At 38.5% G+C, this 18,378-nt stretch overlaps 1 long non-coding RNA gene across 1 annotated transcript in view; it reads left to right on the top strand.

Moving 5' to 3' along the window:
- LOC135309411 (uncharacterized) overlaps positions 1–13,001 on the top strand; it is a 45,298-nt gene extending 32,297 nt beyond the window's left edge. Inside the window, exons 5-7 of the long non-coding RNA XR_010369682.1 lie at positions 8,541–8,685; positions 11,233–11,303; positions 11,805–13,001. This is a non-coding gene — a long non-coding RNA (uncharacterized LOC135309411). The remainder of the gene's footprint in view (positions 1–8,540; positions 8,686–11,232; positions 11,304–11,804) is intronic.
- The last annotated feature ends 5,377 nt before the right edge of the window (positions 13,002–18,378 follow it).

The raw sequence follows: 18,378 nt of genomic DNA, 5'->3' as shown, positions 1-18,378 counted from the left end.
GCCCAAATTCATTGTCTCTAGTAGATTATTTGGCTTTTCAGTCATTAGCTCAAAGGAATGGGAAGAGTAAGGAAGTAGTAAGGAAGATCACTTCTTCAGGGGCAGAAAAAGTTTCTGAGCTACTTCTCAAGGAGTGAGCTATGCAGTGAGATACTTTGAGATAAAAAATAAGGCACTGAAGTCTTCCAGTTGTGTCCTGATTTAATAGTGCCACTCAAGAAAGATCCCCCATATCAGCTCAACTGCTACAGCTTATAAAAATAGCTTCACCTTCTAGGTCTGTTGCAAAGAAATTGCATCTCAGAACTGGTAGAACATTTCTTATGCCAACACCACTTGGTAGGCCAGTATCTGAAAATGTATCTAAGCTGTATTAAATTTTCATCTCTGGTCCTGCAGTTCCAGTGATTCTTTCTTCTTTGCAGACAGAGTTTTGTGAGTATTTGAATTAAGTATTTCAAATTGCAAGATCAGAAATCAGAAGCTAAACTTGCCTGACATACTTGTCATATAGAAAAAACTTTGAAGTAGATACAAACTGCAAAGCAAAAATTATATCGTATGGGTGACTTGAGAAATACAGTATTTTTTTAATGCTATGAATGCAAATTATTTTAATTTTTTTTTCCAGGTTCTGAGTTTAGGGGGAAAATGTAAAAAATTGGGAAAAAACCCCATTCTCTTCCTGGCTCTTTTTTTTTCTTTTTTTAGTGTGTGTCTCTAGATTAAAACTGTGATGTTATACTTTCAAGCAAGTCTTTCTGAAATGTACCTCTTAGACTGAACTAATGTCAGTAAACGGCAAAGTAAAGCTTTGCAAATTAATTGCAGTATACACAGGTAATATAATATCAGTATATAAAACTAGATAAATTAATTGAAGGAAATATGCATGCTTGGTAAATAGAGAAAATATTACATTTTCGGAATGCAATATAAAATTTTTTTTAAATGCTGCAGGATTGCAATTATTCTTTGGAATTCTAGAAATAAAAATAATCTAGTTTTATGTTTTAAAAATTCTTTTGATCAGCCTTGTGGAGTGGAAGTCTTCAGTTATCTGTGTGAAAATTTGATTAATTCAAATTGACAAACAGGTTTATCAGCAGCTGTCAGCTCAGTGTGCCTGTCAATGACTGAGAAAGAAAAGCAAGCAAATGTATCAGATAATATATTATTATACCATTGCACATGTGTTTCATTAACAAAAATCTAGACAATTAGTACTTGATTATTAGTGGTCATGAAAAGACGGATTGAAAGTGTGGTGGTCATGAGCCTCAGTATTAAAATTAGGGGTTTTTGCAGCTTTTGTCCATTTTTCTGATCTTCTTTCTCTAATGATGACTCTGGAGTTATTAGAACATTAAAGAAAAAATAAAATTATAAAGATTTTTGGCATTACCACCTGTTAAGGAAAAAAAATAGCGTTCATCTCAAATCAGACAGCTCTCATTTACCAGCTGAGAGTTTAGAAGTATCTTCTTCTTTAATGTGGTCTCATGACCGATGCTCTGTTCAGTTACTCTGTCCTCACAGGAAGGTCAGGACCTGGTATCTGAATGAATTCCAGGAAAAGTAATTTCCAAGTAAGGAAGAGAATTTAAGATTCTACATGAAAAAGGAGTGATGAACACAATTACTGCTTCAGTAGAATCCATCATACAGAGCTTTCAAATCAGCTCTTTCATCCAATAAATCCACATTTTTAACAAGTTAATTACAGCTCCAGTCTCAAACATCTCATAAGGCATCTGAGATGGATAAGCACTGGTGAGCTGATGTGCAGCTTTAGTAAGGAGCAGGTCTTTGCTGGTAGCGTTCCATGTGATTTTTGAGGTCAAATTCCCTAAGCAAAACAGGGAAATACACAGTTCTTCAGGAAGCACATCTGTTGAATTGCTTACATTCATCTCTTGTGACTGGGAGACCTCCCAGTTCTCTTGGTACCGCCAAGAGAAGAAAAGGAAGAGAAACACCTCATGAAACCTCTGAAAACAAAGAACATTGTCACTGCATCTCACGTTGTGCTACTTCTCTGTGGGGGATCCATTTGTTCATTTTCTCCCAAGTCCAAATACAAGTCACTCTCAAAGGAGGCATTGCTTTTATGAACAAGATATAGATGACATGAGAAAAAAAATGTTGGTTTTTTTTTTGTTGTTGTTGTTTGTTTGTTTGTTTGTGTGTTTGTTTTTTTTACTGTGGTGGCTAAGATCATGGCCTACTGGCCACTATGTAGCAATGTAAAATAAAAATCAACTTTTTAGCACTGAGATGAATGAGCAGCTTGTGTTCCATCTGCAAAGAAGCAAATGCACCAATCTCTTGAACTCCTTGGCTAGTGACTGAACCAAGCCCTGATGGAGTGGCAGTCCTAGGGCTTTGTAGCACTGTACACAGTGACCTCTGTGTTATTTGAATGTGCTTGCACAATTCCTGTCTTTTTCCAGCAGCTTTTTGATCTGTGGTGTTAGGTCCTTGAGTGACCTTGCTTGCTCTTTGGGCTGCCCAAGCTGCTGGCTGCTGTGCAGCAAAGCCTGCAGTGCTGGTGACAGATTTCCAGCACAGATTTCTGATGTACTGGTGTGGCTTTCTGGGTATAACTCTCTTTCATTCTCTCTCACTCGGAAAGGCTGAGGGCAGCACTGAATACAGGATTTTGACTAACTTCAGCTCTGCTAATGCTTCAAAAGTGTAGATGTGAAGTTATTTATATCATATAGGAATACAGAACATTTTCTCCTTGTAGGTAAGGAGATTTCACATGGTGCTTTGAAATGAAAGGCTTTACTTAACCTGCAAGATCCCAGTCATTAAACACAACCAAGGTCACATCTGCAGAATGGGAAAAAAGAACTTTTTAATAGAACATCGACTCACTAAGCAAAGGCAGAATAAAACCAGCAATAGCTTGTTGCAGAATGAAAGTTCTAATGAAAATGGCATGTGCATAGGTAACAGAACAAAGTATGCAGTCCTCAGATAAACTTCTTCCATGTGCACATTTATTTAATAAAACACTTGTCTCTGTTAATACAGGAAACAATACAATAAAGCTAAGTAGACCCCAAAATATCCAGGACTTCTCCAAATTAGCAGGTGTAACCTGGAAAAAAAAGAGCAGAGCTCAGTCCTCCTTCTCCCTCAGCACTGACAACTCCAGCTCAAGGGTTAGCAGTGAGACATATTTGTAAGTTTGAGAGGTTTTTCTAGTTTTGCTCCTGGAAAGAAAATTTTAATTTGTTTCTGTTACATATAGAGCCTAAGTAGGACCTGGCTTAAAATGGCCAAGAGTTAAAAGGTTTGAGACAGGTATCCATGTGTGTGTGTGTGCACTGGCATGGCAGGGATAGAAGCAGATCTCTGTGCCTGTGTGAGTGTGTTGGAGTCCTAGATGCTGAGAATATTTAAATATTATATTTATATTTTAATATATATATGTTATATAATGTTATAGATATATATGCATGTATACATATGTGTATATATGTTACATATATAACATATTTATAATATATATTTATTATATATAGATATATGTATGTATATATGTGTATATATATGTATATAACTTATGTATAATATTATATATATATTTATAATATATATATTTATTTAATTAGATATGTGTGGTGCTTTGTATGCTCAGCTTGCCATTCACAATTACTCAAAATTAGAAATTAATTTTATTCATTTCCTCAGACACAAAGACTGGCTGCAAGGATCTGAGAATGCACCTCTGAAATAACATGTGGACATCTAAGCCCTATACTGTAAACTTCATCTAGGGTCTGGCGTTCAGAAGCACTTCAAAACAGATGTGCAACAACATTCTGCATTATAAAACTGTAATCATCCTTACTTCAGTCAGCATTAAAGATTTAATTTTAAGGAATTCCTTTGAGGAAGGAAAAAATATAACTAACTCAAAGGTCGAATAATTCAATTACCTTTATGCATTTCTGTTTCCAGGAAAATTTCCTTACATGTCCTTTTCTTGCTTATTTATATTTTACCAAAAGAATGTGCAGGTCCAGTATCATTAGGTAGAATCCTTCATTATCTGTGGAAGTTCAAGAGCCTGGTGTCAAAAAGCTGGAGTTTCTTGCAAGAGAGTTCTTTTTATGTAATGACTTCCCTACCTAACAAACCTTGAACCATTTAGCATTGGAAGCATTCTCATTTTTCAGATAACAAAAATTCATCTGCAGTATTTTCTCCATAGCCGTGTAATGAGGCTTGTAGAAACATGTCACACAGAAATAGAATGAATAAATCAAATTGTGCAGGAAAAAAAGAAAAACCCTCAAGGATCTGGCTGTAGAAATGACAAAGAACAGGGAGCTCTGCAGCTCTGTTGATTGGCACTTGAAACCTACTTTTTTTTTCTCTGCTCCTTAGGAGAATGTTTTAGGTAAATTTCCTCTTGCCATTGTATTGCCAGGGCAGGTTAAGGATTCTGTGAAGAGACGCTTGGAAATATCCAAAGTTCATTTGGAGGGGTATATTGGAGAAGTTATGGAGGTTGGTTTTCCTGAGGCTTCACCTACCTTATAGGTGATTGTTTTTCACCTTATAAAATGCTTTGTAAGTGAAAAAAAAAAATAAATTAAAAAAATGTTCATAATAGACTTCCAGGATAAAGAATCCACCTTGGCAAGTTTGTGAGTGCTGAGTTATCGGTGATATTTCGCCCAACTGGCAGGAAGAATGATGAGGAGGACTCCATGATATCAGAAGGCTAAATAATTACTTTATTATTCTATATTATTCTGTGCTATATTACACTATGTTATACTACATCCAAACTGAAACTGAACAAGAACGCAACTGAACAAAATCTCATGACTGTCCTGACCGACCTCCAGGACACAGCTTTGAGATTGGTCAAAAAACCAAAACACTCACACCAGAATCCAGTCAAGCAAATTCCTTCAGGTAAATAGTCTTCCAACACATTCCACATGTTCCAAAACACAGGAGCAGCAAATGAGATAAGAATTGTTTTGATCTCTGTGTTTCTCCAGGAAAAACCTGAGAGAGAGAATTATGTGTCTCTCTGTTCAGAGAATGTGAATGCCACACTGGGTGACTCCTCCTCAGGAAGGGGAAGAGAATTAAAGAGTACTGATCTGTGGTTTATCTTTGGTGCAGAGAGTTTGCCAGGACAAATGTCAGTGAGGAAGCATCAACCTTTGTTTCCAGCAGCTGTCCACAATCTCTCTGTTTTAACGAATCTGAGCTGAAATACAAATGTTGAGCAATTTCCTCACTCTACCAGGAAGGCTGGAAAAAGTGGGGGGTAGAGTGATGCTTCCATATGGTCATGGTGTGCAGCAGAGCTGCTCAACTGCACTTTAAAGGAGGTGGGTAGGATGGAAATGAGAAGGAAATGACCCAGAGCTATGGAAGAATTAGCTCCAAGCACATCTCGATGCATTCCAGCTCTGAACATGGCAGGTTTGGCCATGCTTCCCACACCTCTGAGCAGTGAGCTGCCTCTCCTGCAGGGAAAGGGAGCTGGCAGCCAGGGCTGCTGTGCCTGGCTGCTCCACAGGTCACTGGCAGCAGCAGCAGTAGCCTGGGGAGCCTTCTGATCCACAGGCTATTTTTCTGAGATGATCTTACAGTTGTTTAAATATATTTTATAAGTACATGGGAAAATCAGTAATAAAAAAACTGCACCCAATCTTTTGGTATTTGCATGGTTACAATTATCATTAATGCTTGTCCTGGCTTGTAAAATAAGCATGTATTCTATTTTGCCATCTGTTGGGGGTTAGGCAGTTTTTTCTTATCTCTTTCAGGAACAATGACACTGCCCGGAAGACAATGTCCTGCTAATGGGCTATATAATGTCCTGGCTTGTAAAATAAGCATGTATTCTTTTTTGCCATCTGTTGGGGGTTAGGCAGTTTTTCTTATCTCTTTCAAGAACAATGACACTGCCAGGAAGACAATGTCCTGCTAATGGGCTATTGAATCACTCACTGTGGCTGGTAAGATTAGTTACATCATCCCATTGGGAGATGCTCCACCCAGAGGGAGGAGCCAAGCATCCCTGCCACCATAAAACAAGCACTTCTGAGACCACAGACAGCCTTCTTCGCTGGATTTCCCAGAGGAATCAGGAACCGAGGCCCAGCTGCTCCTTCGCCCCATTTTCGGAAGGGATCTACACCCTTCTGCAGATCGCCGCTCCAGGAGGAGCAGCCACCATTTGGCTGGACTGCTATCAGCACCCTGACTTCTCAGGGTGCCAGGTTTTTCTCACTCTGCCAGTGGTTGTTTTGCTTGTGTTAAATTACATTGTTATTTAGTTTTTTTTTTCTTCCAGTAAAGAACTGTTATTCCCGTTTCCCATATCTTTGCCTGAGAGCCTTTTTTAATTCTGAAGTTGTGATAATTCGGAGGGAGGGGGTTTACCTTCTCCATTTCACAGGAGGCTTTTGCCTTCCTTCACAGGCTCCTGTCTTTTCAACCCAAGACAATGCTTTACTATCAAGTCTTGCCACTGCAAACTTTGTTTTGAGTAGTATTTGATTTAATATATGAGGTGACATTCCATGGGGGTTACAAGAAAATTTGCCTGCTGTTACAGCCAGTGGGAACAAAGGAAATCAACCCAAGGCTTGAGTTCTGCACGTCAGTACAGAGGTTCTGCCACTGGAAAACATATTCAGGATTTTTTTTTTCTGGTTTGGATGCTCTAACAATGTGAAGTTGCACATGTAATTGTATGTGTAGTAGAGGACGTATAATTTTTCACAAAAATTAAACTTTTGGTCATATTTCATTTAGACTTTTTGCTTTTAGGTAGGTTCTGAAACTCCTTTGACAAAAGAATATCAGGGCTTGTGCAGAATTATGTGGTTTTATGCACATGCCACTATCAGTATTTTAATGTGTTCATTTTCTGAGCAGTAAACCCGGCATTTCATATCCATAAATTTTAAACTGGAAAAAAAAAAAAAATAATGCTTTACTTTCTCTAAAGCTTCAGTTAATGAAAGGTAAAAATGGAAAGCTGCTGCTCCAGACATGACAATTGCTGGAAACTGTTTTATGCAAAAAGCAAGATCCTTTGTGGAAAATTGGAAAATTGCAAATGGGTACTTTTTTATTTTTTTCCTAAGGGATGAACACTGAAAAAACTCCTAACACTTCAAGTGACTAATCACTGCCTACATTGCAAAAACATATCACTTATTGTGAGTCAATCAAACAGATTGACCATTTCATAGTGTTTACTTAACAAGGAACTTTTTATAGGTCCTCATGCAGATATAGAGGTTTGTGTCATCTGTGAGATAAATTGTGAAGAATTGGATAGTGAGGGCAAAAATTCTGTGAGTTATTTGATACAAGACAAATTGAGTGGTTTATCTTGAAGCTGGAAAAGAAATTATGTATTTCATATGATACCTGGAATCAAAAGAAACCTGATGGGATCAATGATACCTGATCAATGGAAATTGAGAAACCACATTTAGAATGGAACATTATTTCTGTGCTAATTGTACATTGAGATTAGGTTTTTACAATTTTTGATTGGAGGATAGAACTTGAGGTTTTGGTGGGGGGGAAGTGTTTGGGTTTGGATTTTTGGGGAGGTGGGGTTTTGTTGATTGGCAGGTTTTGCCCCATTTTTGCTTTGTTTTTACTTCAAATAATGCAAATTTAACATGTCACATTCTGTATGTTTATTACTGGCTTAAAACTCTACATCTTTATGCTTTTCCACATAATTTCTTTTGTTCAACAGCAGCACATGGGTTGTCCCCAACTGGTGTTTACACAGAAAGTTCCTTTTCCTTTCCCCTTCCTTCTTCTAAACCATCTAATCCCACTCTTCACAGTCCTTATTTTCACTTACAGTTTTCATTTCACTTAAACTATTTTGGGACACTTTGATTTAAACAGCCTCTCTGAGTAGCACTGCCAGACATACAAGCAAAAGGAAAATCTGTGATTTTTTTTGTGACTCGCTAATACAAAATACTTAAGGACTTCAGAATACATGTATATTAATAAACAATTCAGGCTTTAAGGATTAACATGAATATGAATATGTATAAATTTACTGTAGATGAAGTATTCCCCTTTTTATTTTTTGCATGTATTTTTGCTAACAAATGGTTTAAAAATAATAATGTTCAAAAGGAGCACTTCATGTTCTTTTTAAAATTAGTTTGGACATTGAGGAGTTCCAAAATGTGTCTCTAATGTTCTTCCTATAAAGCAGCTTAATAAGATGTCACAATAAACATGTAAAATTAGATTTATTTTATCAAGAGGCAAAAATAACCTCATTACACAGAAAGCTTCAACAAACTCAAGCTTGCCTAATATATAATCCAGTAGTTTAATTTGTAACCTGATTATTGCTCTTAACAGAATTCATTAGTACCTCAGAGTCCTATAAGTTGTTTGAATGATACTTGTTATAATTAATATTTAGTCTTTAATACTGTTCAGAGTTTCCCAAACTTTCAGAATACCTCTTGTAATGGCTTTTTTTTTCCCTAATTTGCCAGCTGTTCTGACTTCACCTCCACAAGGATACAGGGAGGCTTCACAGATGGAATTTGGCCTTGCACTGATTAAATAACCATTTGTCTTCTTCGACAGTAGAAGATGGGAATGCCCTGTCTGAACAACGGTGCTTCCTCTCATTCCCAGGTAGGTTTTATTCCATATATCTGAATGTGCCCTGTATCCATGTTTATGTCATTTAACTAATCTACAGTGAGCTGGTTTGGGCTGGGATAGGTTTGCCACAGCCCCATACTGTCTTGCTGTGAACAAAAGGAACTTTTTCTCAGCCAAACCCAGCGTGTGTGGGCTTGGACTGGTTGTCTCCAAAGAATGGCACTGGGGCATAAATTCTGATTCATTGCTGAATTTCAGGGAGTGGAATTGTTAAGCCATGGGCAAATGAAGGTAGCAAGTGTACACTCACCCAGATAGGCGTGTGATTTGTATCACTGGTGTTCATACAGTCGAGTTCTAAAAGTCCAGAACTCCTCAGGTCTAACTCTGGATACTTGTGGTTTGCTCAGCTTCAAAGTTTGAGCTTAAAAGATCAGATCTAAGCTACTGTCTCTGTGTCATTGCTTAGAAACAGGGAACGAACACACTCTCATTCCTGTGGCTGCTGCTCTGCTCCTGCAGCTTCAAGTGGAGTGGTTTCCTGCATTTCTGCTTGCTCTGCTTCTTAAGAACTGCTCATCAGCCCAGCATTATCCCCTTGCCTGTGCTGTTTTTCAGGCTGGAGTGCCCTCCAGCTGCTAAGAGCCTTGCTGCCTCTGGCTTGGATTGGTTAGGATGGGGCAGCACTGCTCCCCTGCAGGGCTTGAGCTTCGTGTCCTCACCACAGCACTTGGTGCTGTCACGAGTGGTGTGGCTGACCAATATGCAATCACTTTAGGATGCATCCTCAGCTTGGTGCTTGCTGCAGCTGGTGTCCTAGATGCTTTGAGAAGGCTCACTAAAGCAGTACAGAATGTGAAAAATAGAAAAACTGAAACCTAAGGCATCGCATTCATGGGAGTTGTAAAAACTCATAAGAAAAGTGCTGTGTAGGCAACAGAGTTGTCTTCTCCAAAGCAAGGAAAAGGGGAAAAATCTGAGGGGATGCCATGGGTGGTCATGCATATACTTATATTTCAGATAAATATCCAAAAAATCTGCTTTCCCTCATTGGCACAACACAGATGCAGAAAATCTTTTTTACAACTAGAGGACCTAGGGACACAACTTTTACCTGAGGTGGTGTGAAATTGAGAGCAAGGAACAGGTGCCAAATTCTCCCATTCCAGTGGTGGTTCTCATCCAGTAGGTCCTGTGTTAGACATGAAACACCATGGCACTGTTAGTTTTCTTGCTGCATATAGCCCATTAAAAATTTACTTCAAAAGGAAGTGGCACTTTAAGTTATTTTGGTTTTAACAAAAAAAGATGAAGGAATACAATTTGGAATTTATAAAGCCAAGTGTATTTTCAGATTTCACAATGAAATACTTTGTGCATCAACACAAGAGCACGAGGCTCAACTCACAATTCAGGTATTGAGACATCCAAGCCTCTGAGGTTGAGTTTTCACTAGCAGCAAACAAAAGAAATCTTTCAGCATAATTTGAGATAACCACAACTGATTCGAAAATGCTCAGAAATTTTAAATGTTATTAGACACTTACAGTAGTTTAAAGTAATTTAAAGTTGACAGTAGTTAAAGTCCAAATTAAGTGGACTCAGGGTTTCATTCAGCACATGAAAGAAACTCAATATCAGGTTCAGCGGAACACTTTAGCCTGCTGCTTTTGTTTTCCTTTGCACAGATAGAGGCAGTTTGAAAGGTAAACACAGCACTCAACATCAGCTCTGCTTAGCAGGGAACTGAACTTGGACCTCAACTCTTTCTTAGACTGTCTTATAACAGGTCCTGTAGAATACAGGGTTGCCTGTTTTTCCATTTAAGTAAATTCTCATTTTCATTGGCGTACAGGAAGCCTGATAGGAGCAGGAATGTGCTCCAGTTAATTTGTATGATTTGATATATAGGTTTTCATAAGGTTCAAACAAGCCACGGGAGGTCAAACTGTGCACTGCTGAGAATCAGTGTACTTGAGTTGATAAGATGAGCAGTAACATTTCTCCACAGTGTAGAAGGAGGATGCTATCAGTGCAGCCCTGCCATTATAGCAGCTTGAGTGCTCACTGCTGCTGAGGGTGTTTTTTTCCCTTTACCTCTCTCATTCCCAAGATGACAGCAGCAGCCACATTCAGCAGCTCTTATCTCCAGGCTGCAGATGGGGAAGAGAAGCGTGTGGCATGCTAAGGGTGAAATTTTCAGCAGAGATTAGGAAGTTACTTAGGTGCCTAACTCCTGTTTTCAGGAGTGATACAGGGCCTTTTTAAAGCAGCTGTTCTGTTCACAAGAAACTAATCTACTTAGTTACTGCAAGAAACATGCAGCTTTATATTAATCATACAACAAAGAGGATGAAGGGAAAGTTCCACAGAACAGACAGAAAACAAGAGTCAGGGAAGAAAGCAGCTCTATCCCTTATCTCTTTGGGCAACTGGCTGACTCTCTGTTGACCCCTGTCTTATTCCCAGTTTGTGAAGAAAAATATATTTATGAAGTTGTTTTTTTTTTAATTTCAGATGGCAAAGGTTGCTTTATTTTCTATTACCTTTTACCCTCTGGGTCTCTCTGTTCTGTAGCTTCTCCTGGTGTCTGGTGCTGCAAGAAGGCTGAAATCCTCCTGACTTCCTTCTGAACATCATTAGTAAAAGTAAGGAACTCTTGAACTCCCTGTCACTTCATAAGCAAACCCTGTCCTGACGTTTCCTTGTAGTTCAAACATTAGTGCAATGCTCTTTGAATAACAAGGATCCAGTTTCCCCCAGAATGATGCACAGTCTGCTGGAGAGAGCAGATAGCTCATGAAACAACTGATGCAGATCAAGTTCTTTTGCCTTAACTCTTTATTTGAAGTAATCCACACAGACTGATTTTGAAAAGCCTGTTTTACAGTTCTCTCACCATCTTGGTTTAAGATTAAATCTCAATGAGTTCTTGTCATCCTTGCAACTCAAAACTGGTGAAGGTCTGCTCTTGTCAGAGCCCATGGAGTTAGACATCATCTAAAAAGGGAATTGACCTGTCCAGACTGTTTTTAACTATTTATTCACCACGCTTTTAAAAAAAATGTAGGATCTGGATGGAACGGGGATGTTTGATAATATTTTGTTCCATTCTTGTTTGATAATATTTTGTTCCATTCTTATTTCAGGGGAGCTTTAGAGACTGGGTATTGCCTGTGACTGACCCTCTAGAAGAGCATATTTAACAAAGATTTGTTTGAGCTCTCTGTTGGAGATTGGTTGTTTGTCAAGTCCTTTCTGTGTCCTCCTAAGCCCCTGGAAGATGCAGCTGCCACTAATAGAGACATGCAGAGTCTATCTCATGGCAAAATTCAGGCATTCATGAGATCAAAGGGTCACCAGGATTAAAGGCTGCCATATCTAACACTGCACATGCTGCTTTCTCCATCTCTGTGCACTTATCAGCTGTGGCTTTCATACACACAAAGCCATGTGGCTGAAGTGCAGATAACTCATCTTGTCTGGAGAGTTCAAGATGTCCCACAGCCCGTCTTGGTGTCACAGCTCTGCTCTGGTGCTCCTGCCCTTGCCCCAGGAGCTCACAGCACATGCTGCTGCCTTTGAGCCAGAAAAGAAGATAGAGAGGTGAAAACACACCCTTTTTTGGGCTATTTTTCATGTTATGCTACAAAACTCTCCAAGCTACACAGGATGAACGAGACAAGATTCATGTTTTCCCAGATTTATATATGCCAAACCGTGTTCCATGTGACTGACATTCATTCATGTGCCATGAGCTTGTCTTTTATGGAAACAAGTTTCATCTTTCCCTTGGTCCTGCAGCCTGATTCTGTGCTTTGCTCTTGGAGGAGCACCCAATGTTTTCTGACACTGAGTCCCACCTGCCTTCTGTTTTCCCAGTCCCACCCCTTATTATGCAGATATTCAGCACCACTTCTGGTTGAGACCATTGTCAGTCCTCTCTGCAGCAGCCTGGAGAGGTGGGATTTCCATGGCTGTGTAAAAAATCCCAGAGGTTAATGACAGCCTAGTGAGAGCACAGCCCTTTCCTTAGAGCACTCCATTTCCTTCACTTCTTCTCCAACCTAGCTGCTGTATGCAGTAAATTTGCACAGGTAAAACAAAGTTGTCTTCTTCTGGGCTGCTTGTCTCTATCAGTTTCCTCTGAGGTAATAAACAATTTTGATTTCAGGTGTTTCAGCTACACCTCATTCTCCATGTGACCCCTGAAATTCACATTATGCCCTCAGCCTTTCTTTAGAAGAGCTGAATAAACACAGAGGAGTTCTTGAGTGTGTGCTTTGTATGGAGCTGAGATCGAAAATTCCTTGTGGGTTTGTATTTTTGCTAAAGACTCTTTTTTTTTTTTTTTTTTTTGCTTTGGGGGTATTTGCAAGAGGGAAGAGATGACTTAATCAGTGAGTCAGTCCTGAATTTACAAATTCTTCTCAATTCATCCACCTATTGCTTTCCACATGTAGCCTAATCACACAGCAGCTGAAATTTCTGTACCTGTATCCATCATCCCTCTGCTACAGGCAAGAGCCAGCCTTACACCCCTTTAGCATCTGGCATGTATCAACTCCTCTGTGTGTTTCAGCTTTGAAACCTAAAATACTCAGAGCTTTTTTTCACCTTTAGGGCCTTGAGTTCATACCCTTTAGCTGAAATATTCTTTGATGTGTGTTTTAGCATTTTCTGCCTAAATACCCTTGCTTGAGGCATTTAGTTATATTTGATGCTGAGACATTTTAATTTAAATAACTGATTAGATGTTAACTCTCCTGTGACAGAAGCACACATTAGGAACCAGGGGCTGCTCTATTATGCTTCTGCATTTTCATTCCTTTGAGCTGTTCTTACTATGGGGGTGCAAATCTTAAGTCATTCAGTGCTTACAGGGTTGCTGTTAATCATTCTGCTTTAAGGTAGCACTTCTAATTCTGTTTACAGATGCAAAGAGGTGCCTGAGCTCTTACCTTCTGTTGCTGCAGAAAGTGTTACAGGAAGATAAGGGAGTCTTAAAACTCAAACATGTATCTCTCCTTTAAAAATCTAACCCCAAGAGCTTGTGACCCGCAAAAGAGCATCCCTACACTTCCAAAAAATGTGACAGTGTGTACATTTTGTGGCAATAAAAGATTGACACTTTTCACAATTTTCCACAATTTGGAAATTACCTTTAATTCTTTAATATGTGATTCCTGAGAGGCCACAGTCACTCTGGGTAACTCCAAGGTGTTTTAAAGAGCAATTTAAAGAAGAACCTGTTTAAAGAACAGGTACTTCCAGAGATGACTGAACCCTCTCAGCATCTCTGCTGCCTTTGGTACTCTGATTAGGGAGGAACCAGTGCTCCTGAATTGTGACTTATCACTCATGCTTAAACTCAGCTGGAATAATGTGAGACCTAACAGATTCATCAAAGTATGGAAATCCAAGACTCAGGTGGGATAAAGTCAGACCAAACAGATTTATCAAAGTGTGAGAATCCAAGTATGATGTTTGGAGATGAACTTGGAATGAAATAAATCTCCATTCAGAAATGTGCTCCCCACCATATCTGAATAATAAACTGGTGCATGATAAATGTGCCTTGTTAAAAGGTTATTGCACAATACTTCAGCATTCTATAATTGAGGTTTTCTCATTTTTTTCCCCCAAACATGAATAACTGCTTGCATTAACATACAGTTTTGCATGCATGGTTCTGATAGGATTTCCTGAAAAAATCCCTGAGAAATACTTGACTGACCAGACAGATTGCTTTGCAGAGATGTGATGTGCTGTCAGTCTACTGAGGAAGGAGACTTTTGACTGATAGCTAGAGGACAGTCACATACTGTCAAATGTTTGTCACATGAAAATGGATAAGGGGAAGGGTTGCAAAAATTATCTAAAGTAGAATCTAAGAGCAGGTGTTGAGTTTGTGGAGACACAGAAGCAGTTAGTAATACAGTAATATTTCTTACCTGATAAAGTACTGTTGTTTCATTGTGTATTAATTTTCTTTCACTCATTGCATGGCTTCTTTAAAAAGGACAAAAAAAAGATTAAAAAGTTAGTTTTAGAAGTTTACAGAAATCTAGTTTTCATCCAATATTATGTTTAAAAAAGTTATTTTCCTGTATGTAAAATATGCAGAATGCATTAAAACTGCAAAGCATATGTATTCCAAATGTTGCCATACTTATTTAAAGTGATTTATAGACAGCCTTGCCAGTTACATTTTTCTTCTTTCCCCTTTCCAAAAGAGAAATAGCACAGGCAAAAAAAAATCTAAAAACTCTTTTTCTGAATAGACAGGCATTGTTTACTTGTGCTAGGTAACTTCCTTTTTTTTTTTTCCTGTGTGATTTTTCCTAGAGGAGGCACATGTAAGGGATGCTTTACCTGAGACTGTTGTATAATATCTGCACAAAACCATTGACTTCAATGGAAGACATATTTACCACAAATAATTCCTTACAAGAATGCTCAAAACAGCAGAGTTGGAAACCTAAACAGTAAGTTCTTTGAGGCTCCTTCCTCAACTGAAAAATGCAGGAAATTTCTGGCTGGATGCAAATTAATCAGAGAGCACTCTCTGTTATCTAGGAGGAAAAAAAAACTAAATTCTGAAATGCCAAGAAGAATCCTGCCCTCAGGGTTTCTTCCTTCCAAATTTGATTTCTTGTTGTTTCAGATAAACTTAGAATAAGTATCTAAGCTATTGGATGTCCATAAAAGGTCATGCTTTTGAATGCATTTGATATTTACAGAATTTTTGTACGTGGTTTGGTTTTTCCTTTGCTCTTTAGCACTGCTGATATGCCTCGTGCATCGCTCTGAGCACACTAATCCACACAATGGAAATGACATATTTCTGATGTCAGTAATTGCATTGTTCAATATCAGGTGCAATGATCTCTGGAAATATTTCTGCTTAAATATCAACTACTGCTCTGAAATGTCAAAATTTTAATTAGTTTCTGTTTAGACAACTCACACCAAGTGTACACAAAGTGGATCTTGTTTCTGTACCGTACAGAAACATTCCAAACCCCAAGGAATTCTGCAGGAGGCTTTTCAAAGCAGGTAAGATCAACCCATTTTTGCAGTTTCAGGACATTCAGTGCTTTCTCTTCTTCTCTAATTCGGGTAATTTTTTCACGTGGCTGCGATTTTCAAGTCCAGTGGATAAAAATTAAAACCAATGAGAGGTTTATTTGTGCACTTGGAGGAGCTCAACGCTGTGCAATTGTTTGGAAGTTTGGATTGCCTATTCATGGCAAATAGCATCTGTGCTCAATTACACTCCATCCATCAGGAGGTAAGGCTTTCAGAAGTAATGAAAGCATCTAAGAGATGGTTTGCACTAGAGAGTAATGATTTCTCAAAAGGGCAGACAATTGGGCTGATTCACAGGTACTGCACAAGGGAAAATGCTCCAGATGAAATGGAAATTATTTCATGAAACATCTCAGGATTTCACAGAAAGAAGGGGTGTTTTATTACCAATTATTCTCTATGAAATGAATTTGGTAACACACCATCATCTAAAAAGGAAAAGTGAAAGGTTGCTAAATTGGATATTTAGATTTTGCTAATGAGAATGGAAGGAGTTGATGAATGTTGAATCACTCCTTGGCAGTTTTTAAACAAAGATTATCATTCATTCTCTTTTTTTGAACTGACAGATGATGTTTTGTGTTGAAATGAAGCTTCATGACTTTTGATCAAGGCTGCTGAAAATAGCATTCTGCTGCCTAAACTTCATATTCTGTTCTAACACATTGCACTAAGAGTCATGGGATGATAATTTGGGATGCTCTGCAATCCTCTGCCTTTTTGAGGGATTTGAGGTTTTTTGTTGGAAGAATACGTGCCATGACATGGCTGCATCACATTACTCAACAATGAGTTCAAACTCTTCAAAACAAGAATATTTTCATTTATCATTCTTTTGTTTGCTTAACACTGTCCTGAGAAAATGCGTGGTACATGTCTATGCTGAGCTTTGTGTACCATGTTAAAATCAGGCAACTGCCTTGCCAGATGTTACCTGACCAATATTTACCAATGATCATCACCTCAAAGGTGTTGCAGAGCTTGATGACAGAGATAGGGAGCTCCCAGGACATTCACTAGCTGTACATTCACACTTTGGGATGATACCAAGGGAAATCAAGGCTCTTGTTTCCCTCTCATCAGTACCAGACCAACTGATTGATGTCTTTTGTGGAGGTGTGTTCCAAATATAGCCATTAGTTCACATTTTGGACAATAATATTCAGAAGAGACCAAATTCTTAGCTTAAAATTTCCTCTTGGAATTACAAGCTTTTGAGCAACTCATCAAAAATGAAATGCTCTGTTTCAGCAATCCATAATGAATTTGAGTGGCCTTTCCCAGTGGAAAATTAAATTAGCCAATCTGGCACAGCAAATGAGACAGGATAAAGGTGATATTCCCCCCAGAGCTGGGAAGTAGGTGAATTTCTCCTGCCCTCAGCTGCATCATCGCTTGTTCCTTCCTTGTGGCTCCTTTTCTTGACATGGAATTTGCACTCTCCAGATAATAATAACCAGTGTGAGGAGCTGTTAAACTCCTTCCCTCACTTCCCCCATAATTGAGATTTGTGGTGGCTGGACTTCAGACTGAAAAGAGCATCTAGTTATCACTGAAAATCTCAGATGCATGCAATCTTAGGAAAAGCATATGTTCTTTTTTGTGTGTTCTGCGCGTCCGTACATAACTGTGGAAAGATGGTAAGAATTTAGAATTGAGGAGAAGTTTTCCTGCCAGGAGAACAGAGTTGCAAGGCACAAGCTTGGAAACGGCTCTCAGGTTTTTTGGAGCAGACTTTGTGGATGTGGGCAAATGCACAGGATTATCTGGTGGGCTTTGTGTGTCTCGTTATTGACCAAAGAGGAAAGAAAATACTGAGGCTACTCATTCATTTATAGGAAATACAAGATAGACAGTCCAAAAAGTGCTTTGGTCACTAGTCAAAAGGACAAATGAGAAGGGAACAATTAGCTGGGTACTCAAACTGTGATATTTTGCTGGTGTTTCTTGCAGGAGCACATTGGAAATGTTGTTAATTTAACATTGAGCATCCAAAGATAGTGTTAATTCTTATTACATCAGCAGGCACAGAATGATAAAGCTGCCAATGACCTAAACTAAGAAGAGAAAGAAAGAGATTAAAATGTCTTACAAAGACAATCAGATAGTAATTGTGAAAGAAAAAACATAATCCATTAGCCAAATTCGGATAAGAGCTAACAGTTCTGTCCATTCACTCTGAGATTTAATCCAGTGTTTTCCATCACTAGTCTGAAAGTTTATGTAACATACAAGAATACTAAAAGTTTTTCTGCCATTAATTTTATTTTTTAGGATGTTATTTGTGCTACTTTGCAGTATCTGAAATGGCAAACTTTTGACTTAAATTGATTTCTGAACACAGATGTCCTAAAAATAATACATAAGAAAATTATCGGAGTGAATAATTGATTTCCTTTGGATATTATCCTATCTGTGCCATGTTTAACAAATGAACTGTCACCTGCTGAAATATTTTCATATATGCGCTGGTGGATTTTGCAAGGCAAGATAATAATCACTTTTCTTCCAGCTCTAAAATAGAAGATACCCTTTTATTCTAACTGAAATATATAATCAAGTGTGCAAAATAGATGAGTGCTGTTTAAAAAAAACCCAACGGGTTGGGTATGGCTGCCTGTCACATTGCTT

The sequence above is a fragment of the Passer domesticus genome, chromosome 10, assembly GCF_036417665.1.
Source record: "Passer domesticus isolate bPasDom1 chromosome 10, bPasDom1.hap1, whole genome shotgun sequence".
In the NCBI taxonomy this organism is placed as follows: domain Eukaryota; kingdom Metazoa; phylum Chordata; class Aves; order Passeriformes; family Passeridae; genus Passer; species Passer domesticus.
The sequence above is the reverse complement of the archived record's forward strand: the minus strand, read 5'-3'. Positions and strand labels throughout refer to the sequence as shown.